The sequence below is a fragment of the Pristiophorus japonicus genome, unplaced genomic scaffold, assembly GCF_044704955.1.
Source record: "Pristiophorus japonicus isolate sPriJap1 unplaced genomic scaffold, sPriJap1.hap1 HAP1_SCAFFOLD_207, whole genome shotgun sequence".
NCBI classification, from domain to species: domain Eukaryota; kingdom Metazoa; phylum Chordata; class Chondrichthyes; family Pristiophoridae; genus Pristiophorus; species Pristiophorus japonicus.
In genome coordinates, this window is record NW_027251767.1 from 57,617 (window position 1) to 82,887 (window position 25,271).

Below are 25,271 nucleotides of genomic sequence, written 5' to 3' on the forward strand. Positions count from 1 at the left end.
GGAGCAGGCGAAAGCCCTTTCTGACTGATGGACAGATGACTTCTATTGCCTGAGGCTTTGCCTGAAAGAAAGTGCTGGCTCTTTACATGCATTGCTGCTCAAAGGCACTCCCTGCTGACACACACATGCAAGTGTTCAAGCAAAACGGCGAAGGCACTGTCCTGTGCCTCAGCTGCAACATGTTCAGCTGCAAACTGCTCGTCATATTATGAGCTCTGCCTTTAGCGAATTGCCACTTACCACGCACATACTTACTTCAAAAGAATGCGCACTGCTTCAAGACGGAGTGCAACCAACCACCTAAGGACGACTTTGCTTTGCTTTGTTTTCGACTGCACTGCTCCGCTCCCCACCTGTCAATCGAAGGGAAGCGGCAGAGGTGCCTATCTTTGGTGATTCTCTGCCGCATGCCTTTCAATGCTGCCCGTCTTGTGTACTTCCTGATGTCGCAGCTATTTTTCACAGCCTGGGCCGGCGGCGCAATGGATAACGCGTCTGACTACGGATTAGAAGATTGCAGGTTCGGCTCCTACCTGGCTCGAGCATTTTTGCAATCTTTGCATTCTGGCTTTGGATGCCACGGAAGCGAACATAGTTGGTCACATTTTCCAGTTACTAAGCTGGCAAGTGTCTTCTTAGCGCAGTAGGCAGCGTGTCAGTCTCATAATCTGAAGTTCCTGAGTTCGATCCTTAGAGAAGGCATTGATACTTGCATAGAAGTTTTTCCTTCTTTCATTTCAGCTGCATTCATGCAAAAATCGGAAAGTTTTGCTGCGACAGCACACCAAAGGATTTGATGTCCCTCAGCCTGCGGTGACCTTCAGAAGCAGATGGGCTCACACCACACCTGACACAACTCTTGCGTCTGAACAATTACCCGAGCCAAAAGAAAAGTGGAGAATGCGGGCATTGATCCCGCTACCTCTCACATGCAAAGCGAGCGCTCTACCATTTGAGCTAATTCCCCATTCACGTCTGGCATTAGCTCCCAGTTTGCATCTGACTAGCCCCTTATCACTTGCCTCCTCGCTATTCCACGACCAGCAGAAATCTCCTGCTTCAGGTTGGCCTGCTCACTGAACACTTTCAATGCTTTGCTCCAATCGACGTTACTGAGCAATAGCAGGCGAGCAAGGGCAGGACTGGAAGCCATGGATATGGTGAAAGATGCCGAGAAGAGCTCGAGCCTGCGCAAGGGAAGCGACTTGAGCGCAACGTCGCAGCCGCCACGAGCGTGAGGGAGCAGGCGAGAGCCCTTTCTGACTGATGGACAGATGACTTCTATTGCCTGAGGCTTTGCCTGAAAGAAAGTGCTGGCTCTTTACATGCATTGCTGCTCAAAGGCACTCCCTGCTGACACACACATGCAAGTGTTCAAGCAAAACGGCGAAGGCACTGTCCTGTGCCTCAGCTGCAACATGTTCAGCTGCAAACTGCTCGTCATATTATGAGCTCTGCCTTTAGCGAATTGCCACTTACCACGCACATACTTACTTCAAAAGAATGCGCACTGCTTCAAGACGGAGTGCAACCAACCACCTAAGGACGACTTTGCTTTGCTTTGTTTTCGACTGCACTGCTCCGCTCCCCACCTGTCAATCGAAGGGAAGCGGCAGAGGTGCCTATCTTTGGTGATTCTCTGCCGCATGCCTTTCAATGCTGCCCGTCTTGTGTACTTCCTGATGTCGCAGCTATTTTTCACAGCCTGGGCCGGCGGCGCAATGGATAACGCGTCTGACTACGGATTAGAAGATTGCAGGTTCGGCTCCTACCTGGCTCGAGCATTTTTGCAATCTTTGCATTCTGGCTTTGGATGCCACGGAAGCGAACATAGTTGGTCACATTCTCCAGTTACTAAGCTGGCAAGTGTCTTCTTAGCGCAGTAGGCAGCGTGTCAGTCTCAGAATCTGAAGGTCCTGAGTTCGATCCTTAGAGAAGGCATTGATACTTGCATAGAAATTTTTCCTTCTTTCATTTCAGCTGCATTCATGCAAAAATCGGAAAGTTTTGCTGCGACAGCACACCAAAGGATTTGATGTCCCTCAGCCTGCGGTGACCTTCAGAAGCAGATGGGCTCACACCACACCTGACACAACTCTTGCGTCTGAACAATTACCCGAGCCAAAAGAAAAGTGGAGAATGCGGGCATTGATCCCGCTACCTCTCACATGCAAAGCGAGCGCTCTACCATTTGAGCTAATTCCCCATTCACGTCTGGCATTAGCTCCCAGTTTGCATCTGACTAGCCCCTTATCACTTGCCTCCTCGCTATTCCACGACCAGCAGAAATCTCCTGCTTCAGGTTGGCCTGCTCACTGAACACTTTCAATGCTTTGCTCCAATCGACGTTACTGAGCAATAGCAGGCGAGCAAGGGCAGGACTGGAAGCCATGGATATGGTGAAAGATGCCGAGAAGAGCTCGAGCCTGCGCAAGGGAAGCGACTTGAGCGCAACGTCGCAGCCGCCACGAGCGTGAGGGAGCAGGCGAGAGCCCTTTCTGACTGATGGACAGATGACTTCTATTGCCTGAGGCTTTGCCTGAAAGAAAGTGCTGGCTCTTTACATGCATTGCTGCTCAAAGGCACTCCCTGCTGACACACACATGCAAGTGTTCAAGCAAAACGGCGAAGGCACTGTCCTGTGCCTCAGCTGCAACATGTTCAGCTGCAAACTGCTCGTCATATTATGAGCTCTGCCTTTAGCGAATTGCCACTTACCACGCACATACTTACTTCAAAAGAATGCGCACTGCTTCAAGACGGAGTGCAACCAACCACCTAAGGACGACTTTGCTTTGCTTTGTTTTCGACTGCACTGCTCCGCTCCCCACCTGTCAATCGAAGGGAAGCGGCAGAGGTGCCTATCTTTGGTGATTCTCTGCCGCATGCCTTTCAATGCTGCCCGTCTTGTGTACTTCCTGATGTCGCAGCTATTTTTCACAGCCTGGGCCGGCGGCGCAATGGATAACGCGTCTGACTACGGATTAGAAGATTGCAGGTTCGGCTCCTACCTGGCTCGAGCATTTTTGCAATCTTTGCATTCTGGCTTTGGATGCCACGGAAGCGAACATAGTTGGTCACATTCTCCAGTTACTAAGCTGGCAAGTGTCTTCTTAGCGCAGTAGGCAGCGTGTCAGTCTCAGAATCTGAAGGTCCTGAGTTCGATCCTTAGAGAAGGCATTGATACTTGCATAGAAGTTTTTCCTTCTTTCATTTCAGCTGCATTCATGCAAAAATCGGAAAGTTTTGCTGCGACAGCACACCAAAGGATTTGATGTCCCTCAGCCTGCGGTGACCTTCAGAAGCAGATGGGCTCACACCACACCTGACACAACTCTTGCGTCTGAACAATTACCCGAGCCAAAAGAAAAGTGGAGAATGCGGGCATTGATCCCGCTACCTCTCACATGCAAAGCGAGCGCTCTACCATTTGAGCTAATTCCCCATTCACGTCTGGCATTAGCTCCCAGTTTGCATCTGACTAGCCCCTTATCACTTGCCTCCTCGCTATTCCACGACCAGCAGAAATCTCCTGCTTCAGGTTGGCCTGCTCACTGAACACTTTCAATGCTTTGCTCCAATCGACGTTACTGAGCAATAGCAGGCGAGCAAGGGCAGGACTGGAAGCCATGGATATGGTGAAAGATGCCGAGAAGAGCTCGAGCCTGCGCAAGGGAAGCGACTTGAGCGCAACGTCGCAGCCGCCACGAGCGAGAGGGAGCAGGCGAAAGCCCTTTCTGACTGATGGACAGATGACTTCTATTGCCTGAGGCTTTGCCTGAAAGAAAGTGCTGGCTCTTTACATGCATTGCTGCTCAAAGGCACTCCCTGCTGACACACACATGCAAGTGTTCAAGCAAAACGGCGAAGGCACTGTCCTGTGCCTCAGCTGCAACATGTTCAGCTGCAAACTGCTCGTCATATTATGAGCTCTGCCTTTAGCGAATTGCCACTTACCACGCACATACTTACTTCAAAAGAATGCGCACTGCTTCAAGACGGAGTGCAACCAACCACCTAAGGACGACTTTGCTTTGCTTTGTTTTCGACTGCACTGCTCCGCTCCCCACCTGTCAATCGAAGGGAAGCGGCAGAGGTGCCTATCTTTGGTGATTCTCTGCCGCATGCCTTTCAATGCTGCCCGTCTTGTGTACTTCCTGATGTCGCAGCTATTTTTCACAGCCTGGGCCGGCGGCGCAATGGATAACGCGTCTGACTACGGATTAGAAGATTGCAGGTTCGGCTCCAACCTGGCTCGAGCATTTTTGCAATCTTTGCATTCTGGCTTTGGATGCCACGGAAGCGAACATAGTTGGTCAGATTTTCCAGTTACTAAGCTGGCAAGTGTCTTCTTAGCGCAGTAGGCAGCGTGTCAGTCTCATAATCTGAAGTTCCTGAGTTCGATCCTTAGAGAAGGCATTGATACTTGCATAGAAGTTTTTCCTTCTTTCATTTCAGCTGCATTCATGCAAAAATCGGAAAGTTTTGCTACGACAGCACACCAAAGGATTTGATGTCCCTCAGCCTGCGGTGACCTTCAGAAGCAGATGGGCTCACACCACACCTGCCACAACTCTTGCGTCTGAACAATTACCCGAGCCAAAAGAAAAGTGGAGAATGCGGGCATTGATCCCGCTACCTCTCACATGCAAAGCGAGCGCTCTACCAGTTTGCATCTGACTAGCCCCTTATCACTTGCCTCCTCGCTATTCCACGACCAGCAGAAATCTCCTGCTTCAGGTTGGCCTGCTCACTGAACACTTTCAATGCTTTGCTCCAATCGACGTTACTGAGCAATAGCAGGCGAGCAAGGGCAGGACTGGAAGCCATGGAGAAGAGCTCGAGCCTGCGCAAGGGAAGCGACTTGAGCGCAACGTCGCAGCCGCCACGAGCGAGAGGGAGCAGGCGAAAGCCCTTTCTGACTGATGGACAGATGACTTCTATTGCCTGAGGCTTTGCCTGAAAGAAAGTGCTGGCTCTTTACATGCATTGCTGCTCAAAGGCACTCCCTGCTGACACACACATGCAAGTGTTCAAGCAAAACGGCGAAGGCACTGTCCTGTGCCTCAGCTGCAACATGTTCAGCTGCAAACTGCTCGTCATATTATGAGCTCTGCCTTTAGCGAATTGCCACTTACCACGCACATACTTACTTCAAAAGAATGCGCACTGCTTCAAGACGGAGTGCAACCAACCACCTAAGGACGACTTTGCTTTGCTTTGTTTTCGACTGCACTGCTCCGCTCCCCACCTGTCAATCGAAGGGAAGCGGCAGAGGTGCCTATCTTTGGTGATTCTCTGCCGCATGCCTTTCAATGCTGCCCGTCTTGTGTACTTCCTGATGTCGCAGCTATTTTTCACAGCCTGGGCCGGCGGCGCAATGGATAACGCGTCTGACTACGGATTAGAAGATTGCAGGTTCGGCTCCTACCTGGCTCGAGCATTTTTGCAATCTTTGCATTCTGGCTTTGGATGCCACGGAAGCGAACATAGTTGGTCACATTCTCCAGTTACTAAGCTGGCAAGTGTCTTCTTAGCGCAGTAGGCAGCGTGTCAGTCTCAGAATCTGAAGGTCCTGAGTTCGATCCTTAGAGAAGGCATTGATACTTGCATAGAAGTTTTTCCTTCTTTCATTTCAGCTGCATTCATGCAAAAATCGGAAAGTTTTGCTGCGACAGCACACCAAAGGATTTGATGTCCCTCAGCCTGCGGTGACCTTCAGAAGCAGATGGGCTCACACCACACCTGACACAACTCTTGCGTCTGAACAATTACCCGAGCCAAAAGAAAAGTGGAGAATGCGGGCATTTATCCCGCTACCTCGCACATGCAAAGCGAGCGCTCTACCATTTGAGCTAATTCCCCATTCACGTCTGGCATTAGCTCCCAGTTTGCATCTGACTAGCCCCTTATCACTTGCCTCCTCGCTATTCCACGACCAGCAGAAATCTCCTGCTTCAGGTTGGCCTGCTCACTGAACACTTTCAATGCTTTGCTCCAATCGACGTTACTGAGCAATAGCAGGCGAGCAAGGGCAGGACTGGAAGCCATGGATATGGTGAAAGATGCCGAGAAGAGCTCGAGCCTGCGCAAGGGAAGCGACTTGAGCGCAACGTCGCAGCCGCCACGAGCGTGAGGGAGCAGGCGAGAGCCCTTTCTGACTGATGGACAGATGACTTCTATTGCCTGAGGCTTTGCCTGAAAGAAAGTGCTGGCTCTTTACATGCATTGCTGCTCAAAGGCACTCCCTGCTGACACACACATGCAAGTGTTCAAGCAAAACGGCGAAGGCACTGTCCTGTGCCTCAGCTGCAACATGTTCAGCTGCAAACTGCTCGTCATATTATGAGCTCTGCCTTTAGCGAATTGCCACTTACCACGCACATACTTTCTTCAAAAGAATGCGCACTGCTTCAAGACGGAGTGCAACCAACCACCTAAGGACGACTTTGCTTTGCTTTGTTTTCGACTGCACTGCTCCGCTCCCCACCTGTCAATCGAAGGGAAGCGGCAGAGGTGCCTATCTTTGATGATTCTCTGCCGCATGCCTTTCAATGCTGCCCGTCTTGTGTACTTCCTGATGTCGCAGCTATTTTTCACAGCCTGGGCCGGCGGCGCAATGGATAACGCGTCTGACTACGGATTAGAAGATTGCAGGTTCGGCTCCAACCTGGCTCGAGCATTTTTGCAATCTTTGCATTCTGGCTTTGGATGCCACGGAAGCGAACATAGTTGGTCAGATTTTCCAGTTACTAAGCAGGCAAGTGTCTTCTTAGCGCAGTAGGCAGCGTGTCAGTCTCATAATCTGAAGTTCCTGAGTTCGATCCTTAGAGAAGGCATTGATACTTGCATAGAAGTTTTTCCTTCTTTCATTTCAGCTGCATTCATGCAAAAATCGGAAAGTTTTGCTACGACAGCACACCAAAGGATTTGATGTCCCTCAGCCTGCGGTGACCTTCAGAAGCAGATGGGCTCACACCACACCTGCCACAACTCTTGCGTCTGAACAATTACCCGAGCCAAAAGAAAAGTGGAGAATGCGGGCATTGATCCCGCTACCTCTCACATGCAAAGAGAGCGCTCTACCAGTTTGCATCTGACTAGCCCCTTATCACTTGCCTCCTCGCTATTCCACGACCAGCAGAAATCTCCTGCTTCAGGTTGGCCTGCTCACTGAACACTTTCAATGCTTTGCTCCAATCGACGTTACTGAGCAATAGCAGGCGAGCAAGGGCAGGACTGGAAGCCATGGATATGGTGAAAGACGCCGAGAAGAGCTCGAGCCTGCGCAAGGGAAGCGACTTGAGCGCAACGTCGCAGCCGCCACGAGCGAGAGGGAGCAGGCGAAAGCCCTTTCTGACTGATGGACAGATGACTTCTATTGCCTGAGGCTTTGCCTGAAAGAAAGTGCTGGCTCTTTACATGCATTGCTGCTCAAAGGCACTCCCTGCTGACACACACATGCAAGTGTTCAAGCAAAACGGCGAAGGCACTGTCCTGTGCCTCAGCTGCAACATGTTCAGCTGCAAACTGCTCGTCATATTATGAGCTCTGCCTTTAGCGAATTGCCACTTACCACGCACATACTTACTTCAAAAGAATGCGCACTGCTTCAAGACGGAGTGCAACCAACCACCTAAGGACGACTTTGCTTTGCTTTGTTTTCGACTGCACTGCTCCGCTCCCCACCTGTCAATCGAAGGGAAGCGGCAGAGGTGCCTATCTTTGGTGATTCTCTGCCGCATGCCTTTCAATGCTGCCCGTCTTGTGTACTTCCTGATGTCGCAGCTATTTTTCACAGCCTGGGCCGGCGGCGCAATGGATAACGCGTCTGACTACGGATTAGAAGATTGCAGGTTCGGCTCCTACCTGGCTCGAGCATTTTTGCAATCTTTGCATTCTGGCTTTGGATGCCACGGAAGCGAACATAGTTGGTCACATTCTCCAGTTACTAAGCTGGCAAGTGTCTTCTTAGCGCAGTAGGCAGCGTGTCAGTCTCATAATCTGAAGTTCCTGAGTTCGATCCTTAGAGAAGGCATTGATACTTGCATAGAAGTTTTTCCTTCTTTCATTTCAGCTGCATTCATGCAAAAATCGGAAAGTTTTGCTACGACAGCACACCAAAGGATTTGATGTCCCTCAGCCTGCGGTGACCTTCAGAAGCAGATGGGCTCACACCACACCTGCCACAACTCTTGCGTCTGAACAATTACCCGAGCCAAAAGAAAAGTGGAGAATGCGGGCATTGATCCCGCTACCTCTCACATGCAAAGAGAGCGCTCTACCAGTTTGCATCTGACTAGCCCCTTATCACTTGCCTCCTCGCTATTCCACGACCAGCAGAAATCTCCTGCTTCAGGTTGGCCTGCTCACTGAACACTTTCAATGCTTTGCTCCAATCGACGTTACTGAGCAATAGCAGGCGAGCAAGGGCAGGACTGGAAGCCATGGAGAAGAGCTCGAGCCTGCGCAAGGGAAGCGACTTGAGCGCAACGTCGCAGCCGCCACGAGCGAGAGGGAGCAGGCGAAAGCCCTTTCTGACTGATGGACAGATGACTTCTATTGCCTGAGGCTTTGCCTGAAAGAAAGTGCTGGCTCTTTACATGCATTGCTGCTCAAAGGCACTCCCTGCTGACACACACATGCAAGTGTTCAAGCAAAACGGCGAAGGCACTGTCCTGTGCCTCAGCTGCAACATGTTCAGCTGCAAACTGCTCGTCATATTATGAGCTCTGCCTTTAGCGAATTGCCACTTACCACGCACATACTTACTTCAAAAGAATGCGCACTGCTTCAAGACGGAGTGCAACCAACCACCTAAGGACGACTTTGCTTTGCTTTGTTTTCGACTGCACTGCTCCGCTCCCCACCTGTCAATCGAAGGGAAGCGGCAGAGGTGCCTATCTTTGGTGATTCTCTGCCGCATGCCTTTCAATGCTGCCCGTCTTGTGTACTTCCTGATGTCGCAGCTATTTTTCACAGCCTGGGCCGGCGGCGCAATGGATAACGCGTCTGACTACGGATTAGAAGATTGCAGGTTCGGCTCCAACCTGGCTCGAGCATTTTTGCAATCTTTGCATTCTGGCTTTGGATGCCACGGAAGCGAACATAGTTGGTCAGATTTTCCAGTTACTAAGCTGGCAAGTGTCTTCTTAGCGCAGTAGGCAGCGTGTCAGTCTCATAATCTGAAGTTCCTGAGTTCGATCCTTAGAGAAGGCATTGATACTTGCATAGAAGTTTTTCCTTCTTTCATTTCAGCTGCATTCATGCAAAAATCGGAAAGTTTTGCTACGACAGCACACCAAAGGATTTGATGTCCCTCAGCCTGCGGTGACCTTCAGAAGCAGATGGGCTCACACCACACCTGCCACAACTCTTGCGTCTGAACAATTACCCGAGCCAAAAGAAAAGTGGAGAATGCGGGCATTGATCCCGCTACCTCTCACATGCAAAGCGAGCGCTCTACCAGTTTGCATCTGACTAGCCCCTTATCACTTGCCTCCTCGCTATTCCACGACCAGCAGAAATCTCCTGCTTCAGGTTGGCCTGCTCACTGAACACTTTCAATGCTTTGCTCCAATCGACGTTACTGAGCAATAGCAGGCGAGCAAGGGCAGGACTGGAAGCCATGGAGAAGAGCTCGAGCCTGCGCAAGGGAAGCGACTTGAGCGCAACGTCGCAGCCGCCACGAGCGAGAGGGAGCAGGCGAAAGCCCTTTCTGACTGATGGACAGATGACTTCTATTGCCTGAGGCTTTGCCTGAAAGAAAGTGCTGGCTCTTTACATGCATTGCTGCTCAAAGGCACTCCCTGCTGACACACACATGCAAGTGTTCAAGCAAAACGGCGAAGGCACTGTCCTGTGCCTCAGCTGCAACATGTTCAGCTGCAAACTGCTCGTCATATTATGAGCTCTGCCTTTAGCGAATTGCCACTTACCACGCACATACTTACTTCAAAAGAATGCGCACTGCTTCAAGACGGAGTGCAACCAACCACCTAAGGACGACTTTGCTTTGCTTTGTTTTCGACTGCACTGCTCCGCTCCCCACCTGTCAATCGAAGGGAAGCGGCAGAGGTGCCTATCTTTGGTGATTCTCTGCCGCATGCCTTTCAATGCTGCCCGTCTTGTGTACTTCCTGATGTCGCAGCTATTTTTCACAGCCTGGGCCGGCGGCGCAATGGATAACGCGTCTGACTACGGATTAGAAGATTGCAGGTTCGGCTCCTACCTGGCTCGAGCATTTTTGCAATCTTTGCATTCTGGCTTTGGATGCCACGGAAGCGAACATAGTTGGTCACATTCTCCAGTTACTAAGCTGGCAAGTGTCTTCTTAGCGCAGTAGGCAGCGTGTCAGTCTCAGAATCTGAAGGTCCTGAGTTCGATCCTTAGAGAAGGCATTGATACTTGCATAGAAGTTTTTCCTTCTTTCATTTCAGCTGCATTCATGCAAAAATCGGAAAGTTTTGCTGCGACAGCACACCAAAGGATTTGATGTCCCTCAGCCTGCGGTGACCTTCAGAAGCAGATGGGCTCACACCACACCTGACACAACTCTTGCGTCTGAACAATTACCCGAGCCAAAAGAAAAGTGGAGAATGCGGGCATTTATCCCGCTACCTCGCACATGCAAAGCGAGCGCTCTACCATTTGAGCTAATTCCCCATTCACGTCTGGCATTAGCTCCCAGTTTGCATCTGACTAGCCCCTTATCACTTGCCTCCTCGCTATTCCACGACCAGCAGAAATCTCCTGCTTCAGGTTGGCCTGCTCACTGAACACTTTCAATGCTTTGCTCCAATCGACGTTACTGAGCAATAGCAGGCGAGCAAGGGCAGGACTGGAAGCCATGGATATGGTGAAAGATGCCGAGAAGAGCTCGAGCCTGCGCAAGGGAAGCGACTTGAGCGCAACGTCGCAGCCGCCACGAGCGTGAGGGAGCAGGCGAGAGCCCTTTCTGACTGATGGACAGATGACTTCTATTGCCTGAGGCTTTGCCTGAAAGAAAGTGCTGGCTCTTTACATGCATTGCTGCTCAAAGGCACTCCCTGCTGACACACACATGCAAGTGTTCAAGCAAAACGGCGAAGGCACTGTCCTGTGCCTCAGCTGCAACATGTTCAGCTGCAAACTGCTCGTCATATTATGAGCTCTGCCTTTAGCGAATTGCCACTTACCACGCACATACTTTCTTCAAAAGAATGCGCACTGCTTCAAGACGGAGTGCAACCAACCACCTAAGGACGACTTTGCTTTGCTTTGTTTTCGACTGCACTGCTCCGCTCCCCACCTGTCAATCGAAGGGAAGCGGCAGAGGTGCCTATCTTTGATGATTCTCTGCCGCATGCCTTTCAATGCTGCCCGTCTTGTGTACTTCCTGATGTCGCAGCTATTTTTCACAGCCTGGGCCGGCGGCGCAATGGATAACGCGTCTGACTACGGATTAGAAGATTGCAGGTTCGGCTCCAACCTGGCTCGAGCATTTTTGCAATCTTTGCATTCTGGCTTTGGATGCCACGGAAGCGAACATAGTTGGTCAGATTTTCCAGTTACTAAGCAGGCAAGTGTCTTCTTAGCGCAGTAGGCAGCGTGTCAGTCTCATAATCTGAAGTTCCTGAGTTCGATCCTTAGAGAAGGCATTGATACTTGCATAGAAGTTTTTCCTTCTTTCATTTCAGCTGCATTCATGCAAAAATCGGAAAGTTTTGCTACGACAGCACACCAAAGGATTTGATGTCCCTCAGCCTGCGGTGACCTTCAGAAGCAGATGGGCTCACACCACACCTGCCACAACTCTTGCGTCTGAACAATTACCCGAGCCAAAAGAAAAGTGGAGAATGCGGGCATTGATCCCGCTACCTCTCACATGCAAAGAGAGCGCTCTACCAGTTTGCATCTGACTAGCCCCTTATCACTTGCCTCCTCGCTATTCCACGACCAGCAGAAATCTCCTGCTTCAGGTTGGCCTGCTCACTGAACACTTTCAATGCTTTGCTCCAATCGACGTTACTGAGCAATAGCAGGCGAGCAAGGGCAGGACTGGAAGCCATGGATATGGTGAAAGACGCCGAGAAGAGCTCGAGCCTGCGCAAGGGAAGCGACTTGAGCGCAACGTCGCAGCCGCCACGAGCGAGAGGGAGCAGGCGAAAGCCCTTTCTGACTGATGGACAGATGACTTCTATTGCCTGAGGCTTTGCCTGAAAGAAAGTGCTGGCTCTTTACATGCATTGCTGCTCAAAGGCACTCCCTGCTGACACACACATGCAAGTGTTCAAGCAAAACGGCGAAGGCACTGTCCTGTGCCTCAGCTGCAACATGTTCAGCTGCAAACTGCTCGTCATATTATGAGCTCTGCCTTTAGCGAATTGCCACTTACCACGCACATACTTACTTCAAAAGAATGCGCACTGCTTCAAGACGGAGTGCAACCAACCACCTAAGGACGACTTTGCTTTGCTTTGTTTTCGACTGCACTGCTCCGCTCCCCACCTGTCAATCGAAGGGAAGCGGCAGAGGTGCCTATCTTTGGTGATTCTCTGCCGCATGCCTTTCAATGCTGCCCGTCTTGTGTACTTCCTGATGTCGCAGCTATTTTTCACAGCCTGGGCCGGCGGCGCAATGGATAACGCGTCTGACTACGGATTAGAAGATTGCAGGTTCGGCTCCTACCTGGCTCGAGCATTTTTGCAATCTTTGCATTCTGGCTTTGGATGCCACGGAAGCGAACATAGTTGGTCACATTCTCCAGTTACTAAGCTGGCAAGTGTCTTCTTAGCGCAGTAGGCAGCGTGTCAGTCTCATAATCTGAAGTTCCTGAGTTCGATCCTTAGAGAAGGCATTGATACTTGCATAGAAGTTTTTCCTTCTTTCATTTCAGCTGCATTCATGCAAAAATCGGAAAGTTTTGCTACGACAGCACACCAAAGGATTTGATGTCCCTCAGCCTGCGGTGACCTTCAGAAGCAGATGGGCTCACACCACACCTGCCACAACTCTTGCGTCTGAACAATTACCCGAGCCAAAAGAAAAGTGGAGAATGCGGGCATTGATCCCGCTACCTCTCACATGCAAAGAGAGCGCTCTACCAGTTTGCATCTGACTAGCCCCTTATCACTTGCCTCCTCGCTATTCCACGACCAGCAGAAATCTCCTGCTTCAGGTTGGCCTGCTCACTGAACACTTTCAATGCTTTGCTCCAATCGACGTTACTGAGCAATAGCAGGCGAGCAAGGGCAGGACTGGAAGCCATGGAGAAGAGCTCGAGCCTGCGCAAGGGAAGCGACTTGAGCGCAACGTCGCAGCCGCCACGAGCGAGAGGGAGCAGGCGAAAGCCCTTTCTGACTGATGGACAGATGACTTCTATTGCCTGAGGCTTTGCCTGAAAGAAAGTGCTGGCTCTTTACATGCATTGCTGCTCAAAGGCACTCCCTGCTGACACACACATGCAAGTGTTCAAGCAAAACGGCGAAGGCACTGTCCTGTGCCTCAGCTGCAACATGTTCAGCTGCAAACTGCTCGTCATATTATGAGCTCTGCCTTTAGCGAATTGCCACTTACCACGCACATACTTACTTCAAAAGAATGCGCACTGCTTCAAGACGGAGTGCAACCAACCACCTAAGGACGACTTTGCTTTGCTTTGTTTTCGACTGCACTGCTCCGCTCCCCACCTGTCAATCGAAGGGAAGCGGCAGAGGTGCCTATCTTTGGTGATTCTCTGCCGCATGCCTTTCAATGCTGCCCGTCTTGTGTACTTCCTGATGTCGCAGCTATTTTTCACAGCCTGGGCCGGCGGCGCAATGGATAACGCGTCTGACTACGGATTAGAAGATTGCAGGTTCGGCTCCTACCTGGCTCGAGCATTTTTGCAATCTTTGCATTCTGGCTTTGGATGCCACGGAAGCGAACATAGTTGGTCACATTTTCCAGTTACTAAGCTGGCAAGTGTCTTCTTAGCGCAGTAGGCAGCGTGTCAGTCTCATAATCTGAAGTTCCTGAGTTCGATCCTTAGAGAAGGCATTGATACTTGCATAGAAGTTTTTCCTTCTTTCATTTCAGCTGCATTCATGCAAAAATCGGAAAGTTTTGCTGCGACAGCACACCAAAGGATTTGATGTCCCTCAGCCTGCGGTGACCTTCAGAAGCAGATGGGCTCACACCACACCTGACACAACTCTTGCGTCTGAACAATTACCCGAGCCAAAAGAAAAGTGGAGAATGCGGGCATTGATCCCGCTACCTCTCACATGCAAAGCGAGCGCTCTACCATTTGAGCTAATTCCCCATTCACGTCTGGCATTAGCTCCCAGTTTGCATCTGACTAGCCCCTTATCACTTGCCTCCTCGCTATTCCACGACCAGCAGAAATCTCCTGCTTCAGGTTGGCCTGCTCACTGAACACTTTCAATGCTTTGCTCCAATCGACGTTACTGAGCAATAGCAGGCGAGCAAGGGCAGGACTGGAAGCCATGGATATGGTGAAAGATGCCGAGAAGAGCTCGAGCCTGCGCAAGGGAAGCGACTTGAGCGCAACGTCGCAGCCGCCACGAGCGTGAGGGAGCAGGCGAGAGCCCTTTCTGACTGATGGACAGATGACTTCTATTGCCTGAGGCTTTGCCTGAAAGAAAGTGCTGGCTCTTTACATGCATTGCTGCTCAAAGGCACTCCCTGCTGACACACACATGCAAGTGTTCAAGCAAAACGGCGAAGGCACTGTCCTGTGCCTCAGCTGCAACATGTTCAGCTGCAAACTGCTCGTCATATTATGAGCTCTGCCTTTAGCGAATTGCCACTTACCACGCACATACTTACTTCAAAAGAATGCGCACTGCTTCAAGACGGAGTGCAACCAACCACCTAAGGACGACTTTGCTTTGCTTTGTTTTCGACTGCACTGCTCCGCTCCCCACCTGTCAATCGAAGGGAAGCGGCAGAGGTGCCTATCTTTGGTGATTCTCTGCCGCATGCCTTTCAATGCTGCCCGTCTTGTGTACTTCCTGATGTCGCAGCTATTTTTCACAGCCTGGGCCGGCGGCGCAATGGATAACGCGTCTGACTACGGATTAGAAGATTGCAGGTTCGGCTCCTACCTGGCTCGAGCATTTTTGCAATCTTTGCATTCTGGCTTTGGATGCCACGGAAGCGAACATAGTTGGTCACATTCTCCAGTTACTAAGCTGGCAAGTGTCTTCTTAGCGCAGTAGGCAGCGTGTCAGTCTCAGAATCTGAAGGTCCTGAGTTCGATCCTTAGAGAAGGCATTGATACTTGCATAGAAGTTTTTCCTTCTTTCATTTCAGCTGCATTCATGCAAAAATCGGAAAGTTTTGCTGCGACAGCACACCAAAGGATTTGATGTCCCTCAGCCTGCGGTGACCTTCAGAAGCAGATGGGCTCACACCACACCTGACACAACTCTTGCGTCTGAACAATTACCCGAGCCAAAAGAAAAGTGGAGAATGCGGGCATTGATCCCGCTACCTCTCACATGCAAAGCAAGCGCTCTACCATTTGAGCTAATTCCCCATTCACGTCTGGCATTAGCTCCCAGTTTGCATCTGACTAGCCCCTTATCACTTGCCTCCTCGCTATTCCACGACCAGCAGAAATCTCCTGCTTCAGGTTGGCCTGCTCACTGAACACTTTCAATGCTTTGCTCCAATCGACGTTACTGAGCAATAGCAGGCGAGCAAGGGCAGGACTGGAAGCCATGGATATGGTGAAAGACGCCGAGAAGAGCTCGAGCCTGCGCAAGGGAAGCGACTTGAGCGCAACGTCGCAGCCGCCACGAGCGAGAGGGAGCAGGCGAAAGCCCTTTCTGACTGATGGACAGATGACTTCTATTGCCTGAGGCTTTGCCTGAAAGAAAGTGCTGGCTCTTTACATGCATTGCTGCTCAAAGGCACTCCCTGCTGACACACACATGCAAGTGTTCAAGCAAAACGGCGAAGGCACTGTCCTGTGCCTCAGCTGCAACATGTTCAGCTGCAAACTGCTCGTCATATTATGAGCTCTGCCTTTAGCGAATTGCCACTTACCACGCACATACTTACTTCAAAAGAATGCGCACTGCTTCAAGACGGAGTGCAACCAACCACCTAAGGACGACTTTGCTTTGCTTTGTTTTCGACTGCACTGCTCCGCTCCCCACCTGTCAATCGAAGGGAAGCGGCAGAGGTGCCTATCTTTGGTGATTCTCTGCCGCATGCCTTTCAATGCTGCCCGTCTTGTGTACTTCCTGATGTCGCAGCTATTTTTCACAGCCTGGGCCGGCGGCGCAATGGATAACGCGTCTGACTACAGATTAGAAGATTGCAGGTTCGGCTCCAACCTGGCTCGAGCATTTTTGCAATCTTTGCATTCTGGCTTTGGATGCCACGGAAGCGAACATAGTTGGTCACATTCTCCAGTTACTAAGCTGGCAAGTGTCTTCTTAGCGCAGTAGGCAGCGTGTCAGTCTCATAATCTGAAGGTCCTGAGTTCGATCCTTAGATGAAGGCATTGATACTTGCACAGAAGTTTTTCCTTCTTTCATTTCAGCTGCATTCATGCAAAAATCGGAAAGTTTTGCTGCGACAGCACACAAAGGATTTGATGTCCCTCAGCCTGCGGTGACCTTCAGAAGCAGATGGGCTCACACCACACCTGACACAACTCTTGCGTCTGAACAATTACCCGAGCCAAAAGAAAAGTGGAGAATGCGGGCATTGATCCCGCTACCTCTCACATGCAAAGCGAGCGCTCTACCATTTGAGCTAATTCCCCATTCACGTCTGGCATTAGCTCCCAGTTTGCATCTGACTAGCCCCTTATCACTTGCCTCCTCGCTATTCCACGACCAGCAGAAATCTCCTGCTTCAGGTTGGCCTGCTCACTGAACACTTTCAATGCTTTGCTCCAATCGACGTTACTGAGCAATAGCAGGCGAGCAAGGGCAGGACTGGAAGCCATGGATATGGTGAAAGACGCCGAGAAGAGCTCGAGCCTGCGCAAGGGAAGCGACTTGAGCGCAACGTCGCAGCCGCCACGAGCGAGAGGGAGCAGGCGAGAGCCCTTTCTGACTGATGGACAGATGACTTCTATTGCCTGAGGCTTTGCCTGAAAGAAAGTGCTGGCTCTTTACATGCATTGCTGCTCAAAGGCACTCCCTGCTGACACACACATGCAAGTGTTCAAGCAAAACGGCGAAGGCACTGTCCTGTGCCTCAGCTGCAACATGTTCAGCTGCAAACTGCTCGTCATATTATGAGCTCTGCCTTTAGCGAATTGCCACTTACCACGCACATACTTACTTCAAAAGAATGCGCACTGCTTCAAGACGGAGTACAACCAACCACCTAAGGACGACTTTGCTTTGCTTTGTTTTCGACTGCACTGCTCCGCTCCCCACCTGTCAATCGAAGGGAAGCGGCAGAGGTGCCTATGATTGGTGATTCTCTGCCGCATGCCTTTCAATGCTGCCCGTCCTGTGTACTTCCTGATGTCGCAGCTATTTTTCACAGCCTGGGCCGGCGGCGCAATGGATAACGCGTCTGACTACGGATTAGAAGATTGCAGGTTCGGCTCCTACCTGGCTCGAGCATTTTTGCAATCTTTGCATTCTGGCTTTGGATGCCACGGAAGCGAACATAGTTGGTCACATTCTCCAGTTACTAAGCTGGCAAGTGTCTTCTTAGCGCAGTAGGCAGCGTGTCAGTCTCATAATCTGAAGGTCCTGAGTTTGATCCTTAGATGAAGGCATTGATACTTGCATAGAAGTTTTTCCTTCTTTCATTTCAGCTGCATTCATGCAAAAATCGGAAAGTTTTGCTGCGACAGCACACCAAAGGATTTGATGTCCCTCAGCCTGCGGTGACCTTCAGAAGCAGATGGGCTCACACCACACCTGACACAACTCTTGCGTCTGAACAATTACCCGAGCCAAAAGAAAAGTGGATAATGCGGGCATTGATTTCGCTACCTCTCACATGCAAAGCGAGCGCTCTACCATTTGAGCTAATTCCCCATTCACGTCTGGCATTAGCTCCCAGTTTGCATCTGACTAGCCCCTTATCACTTGCCTCCTCGCTATTCCACGACCAGCAGAAATCTCCTGCTTCAGGTTGGCCTGCTCACTGAACACTTTCAATGCTTTGCTCCAATCGACGTTACTGAGCAATAGCAGGCGAGCAAGGGCAGGACTGGAAGCCATGGATATGGTGAAAGACGCCGAGAAGAGCTCGAGCCTGCGCAAGGGAAGCGACTTGAGCGCAACGTCGCAGCCGCCACGAGCGAGAGGGAGCAGGCGAGAGCCCTGTCTGACTGATGGACAAATGACTTCTATTGCCTGAGGCTTTGCCTGAAAGAAAGTGCAATTGCCTGAGGCTTTGCCTGAAAGAAAATGCTGGCTCTTTACATGCATTGCTGCTCAAAGGCACTCCCTGCTGACACACACATGCAAGTGCTCAAGCAAAACGGTGAAGGCACTGTCCTGTGCCTCAGCTGCAACATGTTCAGCTGTAAACTGCTCATATTAAGAACTCTGCCTTCAGCGAATTGCGACTTACCACACACATACTTACTTCAAAAGAATGCTCACTGCTTCAAGCCGGAGTGCAACCAACCACCTAAGGACGACTTTGCTTTGCTTTGTTTTCTACTGCACTGCTCCGCTCCCCACCTGTCAATCGAAGGGAAGCGGCAGAGGTGCCTATCTTTGCTGATTGTCTGCCGCATGCCTTTTAATGCTGCTCGTCCTGTGTACTTGCTGATGTCGCAGCTATTTTTCACAGCCTGGGCCAGCGGCGCAATGGATAACGCATCTGACTACGGATTAGAAGATTGCATGTTCGGCTCCTACCTGGCTCGAGCATTTTGGCAATCTTTGCATTCTGGCTTTGAATGCCACGTAAGCGAACATAGTTGGTCACACTCTTCAGTTACTAACCAGGCAAGTGCCTTCTTAGCGCAGTAGGCAGCGCGTCAGTCTCATAATCTGAAGGTCCTGAGTTCAATCCTCAGAGAAGGCATTAATACTTGCATAGACTTGTCTCCTTCTTTCATTTCAGCTGCATTCATGCAAAAATCAGGAAGTTTTGCTGCGATAGCACATCAAAGGATTTGATGTCCCTCAGCCTGCGGTGACCTTCAGAAGCAGATGGGCTCACACCACACCTGACACAACTCTTGTTTCTGAACAATTCCCCGAGCCAAAAGAATAGTGGTGAATGCAGGTATTGATCCCGCTAACTCTCACATACAAAGCAAGCACTCTACCATTTGAGCTAATTCCCCATTGATGGCTGGCATTAGCTCCCAGTTTGCATCTGACTAGCCCTTATCACTTGCCTCCTCGCTGTTCCACGACCAGCAGAAATCTCTTGCTTCAGGTTGGCCTGCTCCCTGAACACTTTCAATGCTTTGCTCCAATCGACGTTACTGAGCAATAGCAGGCGAGCAAGGGCAGGACTGGAAGCCATGGATATGGTGAAAGATGCCGAGAAGAGCTCGAGCCTGCGCAAGGGAAGCGAGTTGAGCGCAACGTCGCAGCCGCCACGAGCGTGAGGGAGCAGGCGAGAGCCCTGTCTGACTGATGGACAAATGACTTCTATTGCCTGAGGCTTTGCCTGAAAGAAAGTGCAATTGCCTGAGGCTTTGCCTGATAGAAAATGCTGGCTCTTTACATGCATTGCTGCTCAAAGGCACTCCCTGCTGACACACACATGCAAGTGTTCAAGCAAAACGGTGAAGGCACTGTCCTGTGCCTCAGCTGCAACATGTTCAGCTGTAAACTGCTCATCATATTAAGAACTCTGCCTTCAGCGAATTGCGACTTACCACACACATACTTACTTCAAAAGAATGCTCACTGCTTCAAGCCGGAGTGCAACCAACCACCTAAGGACGACTTTGCTTTGCTTTGTTTTCTACTGCACTGCTCCGCTCCCCACCTGTCAATCGAAGGGAAGCGGCAGAGGTGCCTATCTTTGCTGATTGTCTGCCGCATGCCTTTTAATGCTGCTCGTCCTGTGCACTTGCTGATGTCGCAGCTATTTTTCACAGCCTGGGCCAGCGGCGCAATGGATCACGCATCTGACTACGGATTAGAAGATTGCATGTTCGGCTCCTACCTGGCTCGAGCATTTTGGCAATCTTTGCATTCTGGCTTTGAATGCCACGTAAGCGAACATAGTTGGTCACACTCTTCAGTTACTAACCAGGCAAGTGCCTTCTTACTGCAGTCGGCAGCGCGTCAGTCTCATAATCTGAAGGTCCTGAGTTCAATCCTCAGAGAAGGCATTAATACTTGCATAGACTTTTCTCCTTCTTTCATTTCAGCTGCATTCATGCAAAAATCAGGAAGTTTTGCTGCGATAGCACATCAAAGGATTTGATGTCCCTCAGCCTGCGGTGACCTTCAGAAGCAGATGGGCTCACACCACACCTGACACAACTCTTGTTTCTGAACAATTACCCGAGCCAAAAGGATAGTGGTGAATGCAGGTATTGATCCCGCTAACTCTCACATGCAAAGCAAGCGCTCGACCATTTGAGCTAATTCCCCATTTATGTCTGGCATTAGCTCCCAGTTTGCATCTGACTAGCCCCTTATCACTTGCCTCCTCGCTATTCCTCGACCAGAAGAAATCTCTTGCTTCAGGTTGGCCTGCTCCCTGAACACTTTCAATGCTTTGCTCCAATCGACGTTACTGAGCAATAGCAGGCGAGCAAGGGCAGGACTGGAAGCCATGGATATGGTGAAAGACGCCGAGAAGAGCTCGAGCCTGCGCAAGGGAAGCGAGTTGAGCGCAACGTCGCAGCCGCCACGAGCGTGAGGGAGCAGGCGAGAGCCCTGTCTGACTGATGGACAAATGACTTCTATTGCCTGAGGCTTTGCCTGAAAGAAAGTGCAATTGCCTGAGGCTTTGCCTGATAGAAAATGCTGGCTCTTTACATGCATTGCTGCTCAAAGGCACTCCCTGCTGACACACACATGCAAGTGTTCAAGCAAAACGGTGAAGGCACTGTCCTGTGCCTCAGCTGCAACATGTTCAGCTGTAAACTGCTCATCATATTAAGAACTCTGCCTTCAGCGAATTGCGACTTACCACACACATACTTACTTCAAAAGAATGCTCACTGCTTCAAGCCGGAGTGCAACCAACCACCTAAGGACGACTTTGCTTTGCTTTGTTTTCTACTGCACTGCTCCGCTCCCCACCTGTCAATCGAAGGGAAGCGGCAGAGGTGCCTATCTTTGCTGATTGTCTGCCGCATGCCTTTTAATGCTGCTCGTCCTGTGCACTTGCTGATGTCGCAGCTATTTTTCACAGCCTGGGCCAGCGGCGCAATGGATCACGCATCTGACTACGGATTAGAAGATTGCATGTTCGGCTCCTACCTGGCTCGAGCATTTTGGCAATCTTTGCATTCTGGCTTTGAATGCCACGTAAGCGAACATAGTTGGTCACACTCTTCAGTTACTAACCAGGCAAGTGCCTTCTTAGCGCAGTAGGCAGCGCGTCAGTCTCATAATCTGAAGGTCCTGAGTTCAATCCTCAGAGAAGGCATTAATACTTGCATAGACTTGTCTCCTTCTTTCATTTCAGCTGCATTCATGCAAAAATCAGGAAGTTTTGCTGCGATAGCACATCAAAGGATTTGATGTCCCTCAGCCTGCGGTGACCTTCAGAAGCAGATGGGCTCACACCACACCTGACACAACTCTTGTTTCTGAACAATTCCCCGAGCCAAAAGAATAGTGGTGAATGCAGGTATTGATCCCGCTAACTCTCACATACAAAGCAAGCACTCTACCATTTGAGCTAATTCCCCATTGATGGCTGGCATTAGCTCCCAGTTTGCATCTGACTAGCCCTTATCACTTGCCTCCTCGCTGTTCCACGACCAGCAGAAATCTCTTGCTTCAGGTTGGCCTGCTCCCTGAACACTTTCAATGCTTTGCTCCAATCGACGTTACTGAGCAATAGCAGGCGAGCAAGGGCAGGACTGGAAGCCATGGATATGGTGAAAGATGCCGAGAAGAGCTCGAGCCTGCGCAAGGGAAGCGAGTTGAGCGCAACGTCGCAGCCGCCACGAGCGTGAGGGAGCAGGCGAGAGCCCTGTCTGACTGATGGACAAATGACTTCTATTGCCTGAGGCTTTGCCTGAAAGAAAGTGCAATTGCCTGAGGCTTTGCCTGATAGAAAATGCTGGCTCTTTACATGCATTGCTGCTCAAAGGCACTCCCTGCTGACACACACATGCAAGTGTTCAAGCAAAACGGTGAAGGCACTGTCCTGTGCCTCAGCTGCAACATGTTCAGCTGTAAACTGCTCATCATATTAAGAACTCTGCCTTCAGCGAATTGCGACTTACCACACACATACTTACTTCAAAAGAATGCTCACTGCTTCAAGCCGGAGTGCAACCAACCACCTAAGGACGACTTTGCTTTGCTTTGTTTTCTACTGCACTGCTCCGCTCCCCACCTGTCAATCGAAGGGAAGCGGCAGAGGTGCCTATCTTTGCTGATTGTCTGCCGCATGCCTTTTAATGCTGCTCGTCCTGTGCACTTGCTGATGTCGCAGCTATTTTTCACAGCCTGGGCCAGCGGCGCAATGGATCACGCATCTGACTACGGATTAGAAGATTGCATGTTCGGCTCCTACCTGGCTCGAGCATTTTGGCAATCTTTGCATTCTGGCTTTGAATGCCACGTAAGCGAACATAGTTGGTCACACTCTTCAGTTACTAACCAGGCAAGTGCCTTCTTACTGCAGTCGGCAGCGCGTCAGTCTCATAATCTGAAGGTCCTGAGTTCAATCCTCAGAGAAGGCATTAATACTTGCATAGACTTTTCTCCTTCTTTCATTTCAGCTGCATTCATGCAAAAATCAGGAAGTTTTGCTGCGATAGCACATCAAAGGATTTGATGTCCCTCAGCCTGCGGTGACCTTCAGAAGCAGATGGGCTCACACCACACCTGACACAACTCTTGTTTCTGAACAATTACCCGAGCCAAAAGGATAGTGGTGAATGCAGGTATTGATCCCGCTAACTCTCACATGCAAAGCAAGCGCTCGACCATTTGAGCTAATTCCCCATTTATGTCTGGCATTAGCTCCCAGTTTGCATCTGACTAGCCCCTTATCACTTGCCTCCTCGCTATTCCTCGACCAGAAGAAATCTCTTGCTTCAGGTTGGCCTGCTCCCTGAACACTTTCAATGCTTTGCTCCAATCGACGTTACTGAGCAATAGCAGGCGAGCAAGGGCAGGACTGGAAGCCATGGATATGGTGAAAGACGCCGAGAAGAGCTCGAGCCTGCGCAAGGGAAGCGAGTTGAGCGCAACGTCGCAGCCGCCACGAGCGTGAGGGAGCAGGCGAGAGCCCTGTCTGACTGATGGACAAATGACTTCTATTGCCTGAGGCTTTGCCTGAAAGAAAGTGCAATTGCCTGAGGCTTTGCCTGAAAGAAAATGCTGGCTCTTTACATGCATTGCTGCTCAAAGGCACTCCCTGCTGACACACACATGCAAGTGCTCAAGCAAAACGGTGAAGGCACTGTCCTGTGCCTCAGCTGCAACATGTTCAGCTGTAAACTGCTCATATTAAGAACTCTGCCTTCAGCGAATTGCGACTTACCACACACATACTTACTTCAAAAGAATGCTCACTGCTTCAAGCCGGAGTGCAACCAACCACCTAAGGACGACTTTGCTTTGCTTTGTTTTCTACTGCACTGCTCCGCTCCCCACCTGTCAATCGAAGGGAAGCGGCAGAGGTGCCTATCTTTGCTGATTGTCTGCCGCATGCCTTTTAATGCTGCTCGTCCTGTGTACTTGCTGATGTCGCAGCTATTTTTCACAGCCTGGGCAGCGGCGCAATGGATAACGCATCTGACTACGGATTAGAAGATTGCATGTTCGGCTCCTACCTGGCTCGAGCATTTTGGCAATCTTTGCATTCTGGCTTTGAATGCCACGTAAGCGAACATAGTTGGTCACACTCTTCAGTTACTAACCAGGCAAGTGCCTTCTTAGCGCAGTAGGCAGCGCGTCAGTCTCATAATCTGAAGGTCCTGAGTTCAATCCTCAGAGAAGGCATTAATACTTGCATAGACTTGTCTCCTTCTTTCATTTCAGCTGCATTCATGCAAAAATCAGGAAGTTTTGCTGCGATAGCACATCAAAGGATTTGATGTCCCTCAGCCTGCGGTGACCTTCAGAAGCAGATGGGCTCACACCACACCTGACACAACTCTTGTTTCTGAACAATTCCCCGAGCCAAAAGAATAGTGGTGAATGCAGGTATTGATCCCGCTAACTCTCACATACAAAGCAAGCACTCTACCATTTGAGCTAATTCCCCATTGATGGCTGGCATTAGCTCCCAGTTTGCATCTGACTAGCCCTTATCACTTGCCTCCTCGCTGTTCCACGACCAGCAGAAATCTCTTGCTTCAGGTTGGCCTGCTCCCTGAACACTTTCAATGCTTTGCTCCAATCGACGTTACTGAGCAATAGCAGGCGAGCAAGGGCAGGACTGGAAGCCATGGATATGGTGAAAGATGCCGAGAAGAGCTCGAGCCTGCGCAAGGGAAGCGAGTTGAGCGCAACGTCGCAGCCGCCACGAGCGTGAGGGAGCAGGCGAGAGCCCTGTCTGACTGATGGACAAATGACTTCTATTGCCTGAGGCTTTGCCTGAAAGAAAGTGCAATTGCCTGAGGCTTTGCCTGATAGAAAATGCTGGCTCTTTACATGCATTGCTGCTCAAAGGCACTCCCTGCTGACACACACATGCAAGTGTTCAAGCAAAACGGTGAAGGCACTGTCCTGTGCCTCAGCTGCAACATTTTCAGCTGTAAACTGCTCATATTAAGAACTCTGCCTTCAGCGAATTGCGACTTACCACACACATACTTACTTCAAAAGAATGCTCACTGCTTCAAGTCGGAGTGCAACCAACCACCTAAGGACGACTTTGCTTTGCTTTGTTTTCTACTGCACTGCTCCGCTCCCCACCTGTCAATCGAAGGGAAGCGGCAGAGGTGCCTATCTTTGCTGATTGTCTGCCGCATGCCTTTTAATGCTGCTCGTCCTGTGCACTTGCTGATGTCGCAGCTATTTTTCACAGCCTGGGCCAGCGGCGCAATGGATCACGCATCTGACTACGGATTAGAAGATTGCATGTTCGGCTCCTACCTGGCTCGAGCATTTTGGCAATCTTTGCATTCTGGCTTTGAATGCCACGTAAGCGAACATAGTTGGTCACACTCTTCAGTTACTAACCAG

The 25,271-nt window shown here is 50.5% G+C and overlaps 10 non-coding genes across 10 annotated transcripts; all 10 read left to right on the forward strand.

Annotated features, from left to right (window-relative positions):
* The first annotated feature begins 1,868 nt into the window (after positions 1-1,868).
* Positions 1,869-1,941, forward strand: trnal-cag (transfer RNA leucine (anticodon CAG)). Its single transcript has one exon. It is a non-coding gene; the product is annotated as a tRNA-Leu (tRNA).
* Positions 1,942-3,107: 1,166 nt separating this feature from the next.
* trnal-cag (transfer RNA leucine (anticodon CAG)) lies at positions 3,108-3,180 on the forward strand. The gene has a single exon. It is a non-coding gene; the product is annotated as a tRNA-Leu (tRNA).
* A 2,347-nt stretch (positions 3,181-5,527) lies between these two features.
* trnal-cag (transfer RNA leucine (anticodon CAG)) lies at positions 5,528-5,600 on the forward strand. The gene has a single exon. It is a non-coding gene; the product is annotated as a tRNA-Leu (tRNA).
* Positions 5,601-10,327: 4,727 nt separating this feature from the next.
* Positions 10,328-10,400, forward strand: trnal-cag (transfer RNA leucine (anticodon CAG)). The gene has a single exon. It is a non-coding gene; the product is annotated as a tRNA-Leu (tRNA).
* Positions 10,401-15,185: 4,785 nt separating this feature from the next.
* Positions 15,186-15,258, forward strand: trnal-cag (transfer RNA leucine (anticodon CAG)). Its single transcript has one exon. It is a non-coding gene; the product is annotated as a tRNA-Leu (tRNA).
* A 3,674-nt stretch (positions 15,259-18,932) lies between these two features.
* On the forward strand, positions 18,933-19,005 carry trnam-cau (transfer RNA methionine (anticodon CAU)). The gene has a single exon. It is a non-coding gene; the product is annotated as a tRNA-Met (tRNA).
* A 1,197-nt stretch (positions 19,006-20,202) lies between these two features.
* On the forward strand, positions 20,203-20,275 carry trnam-cau (transfer RNA methionine (anticodon CAU)). The gene has a single exon. It is a non-coding gene; the product is annotated as a tRNA-Met (tRNA).
* A 1,198-nt stretch (positions 20,276-21,473) lies between these two features.
* On the forward strand, positions 21,474-21,546 carry trnam-cau (transfer RNA methionine (anticodon CAU)). The gene has a single exon. It is a non-coding gene; the product is annotated as a tRNA-Met (tRNA).
* Positions 21,547-22,743: 1,197 nt separating this feature from the next.
* On the forward strand, positions 22,744-22,816 carry trnam-cau (transfer RNA methionine (anticodon CAU)). Its single transcript has one exon. It is a non-coding gene; the product is annotated as a tRNA-Met (tRNA).
* Positions 22,817-24,010: 1,194 nt separating this feature from the next.
* trnam-cau (transfer RNA methionine (anticodon CAU)) lies at positions 24,011-24,083 on the forward strand. Its single transcript has one exon. It is a non-coding gene; the product is annotated as a tRNA-Met (tRNA).
* The last annotated feature ends 1,188 nt before the right edge of the window (positions 24,084-25,271 follow it).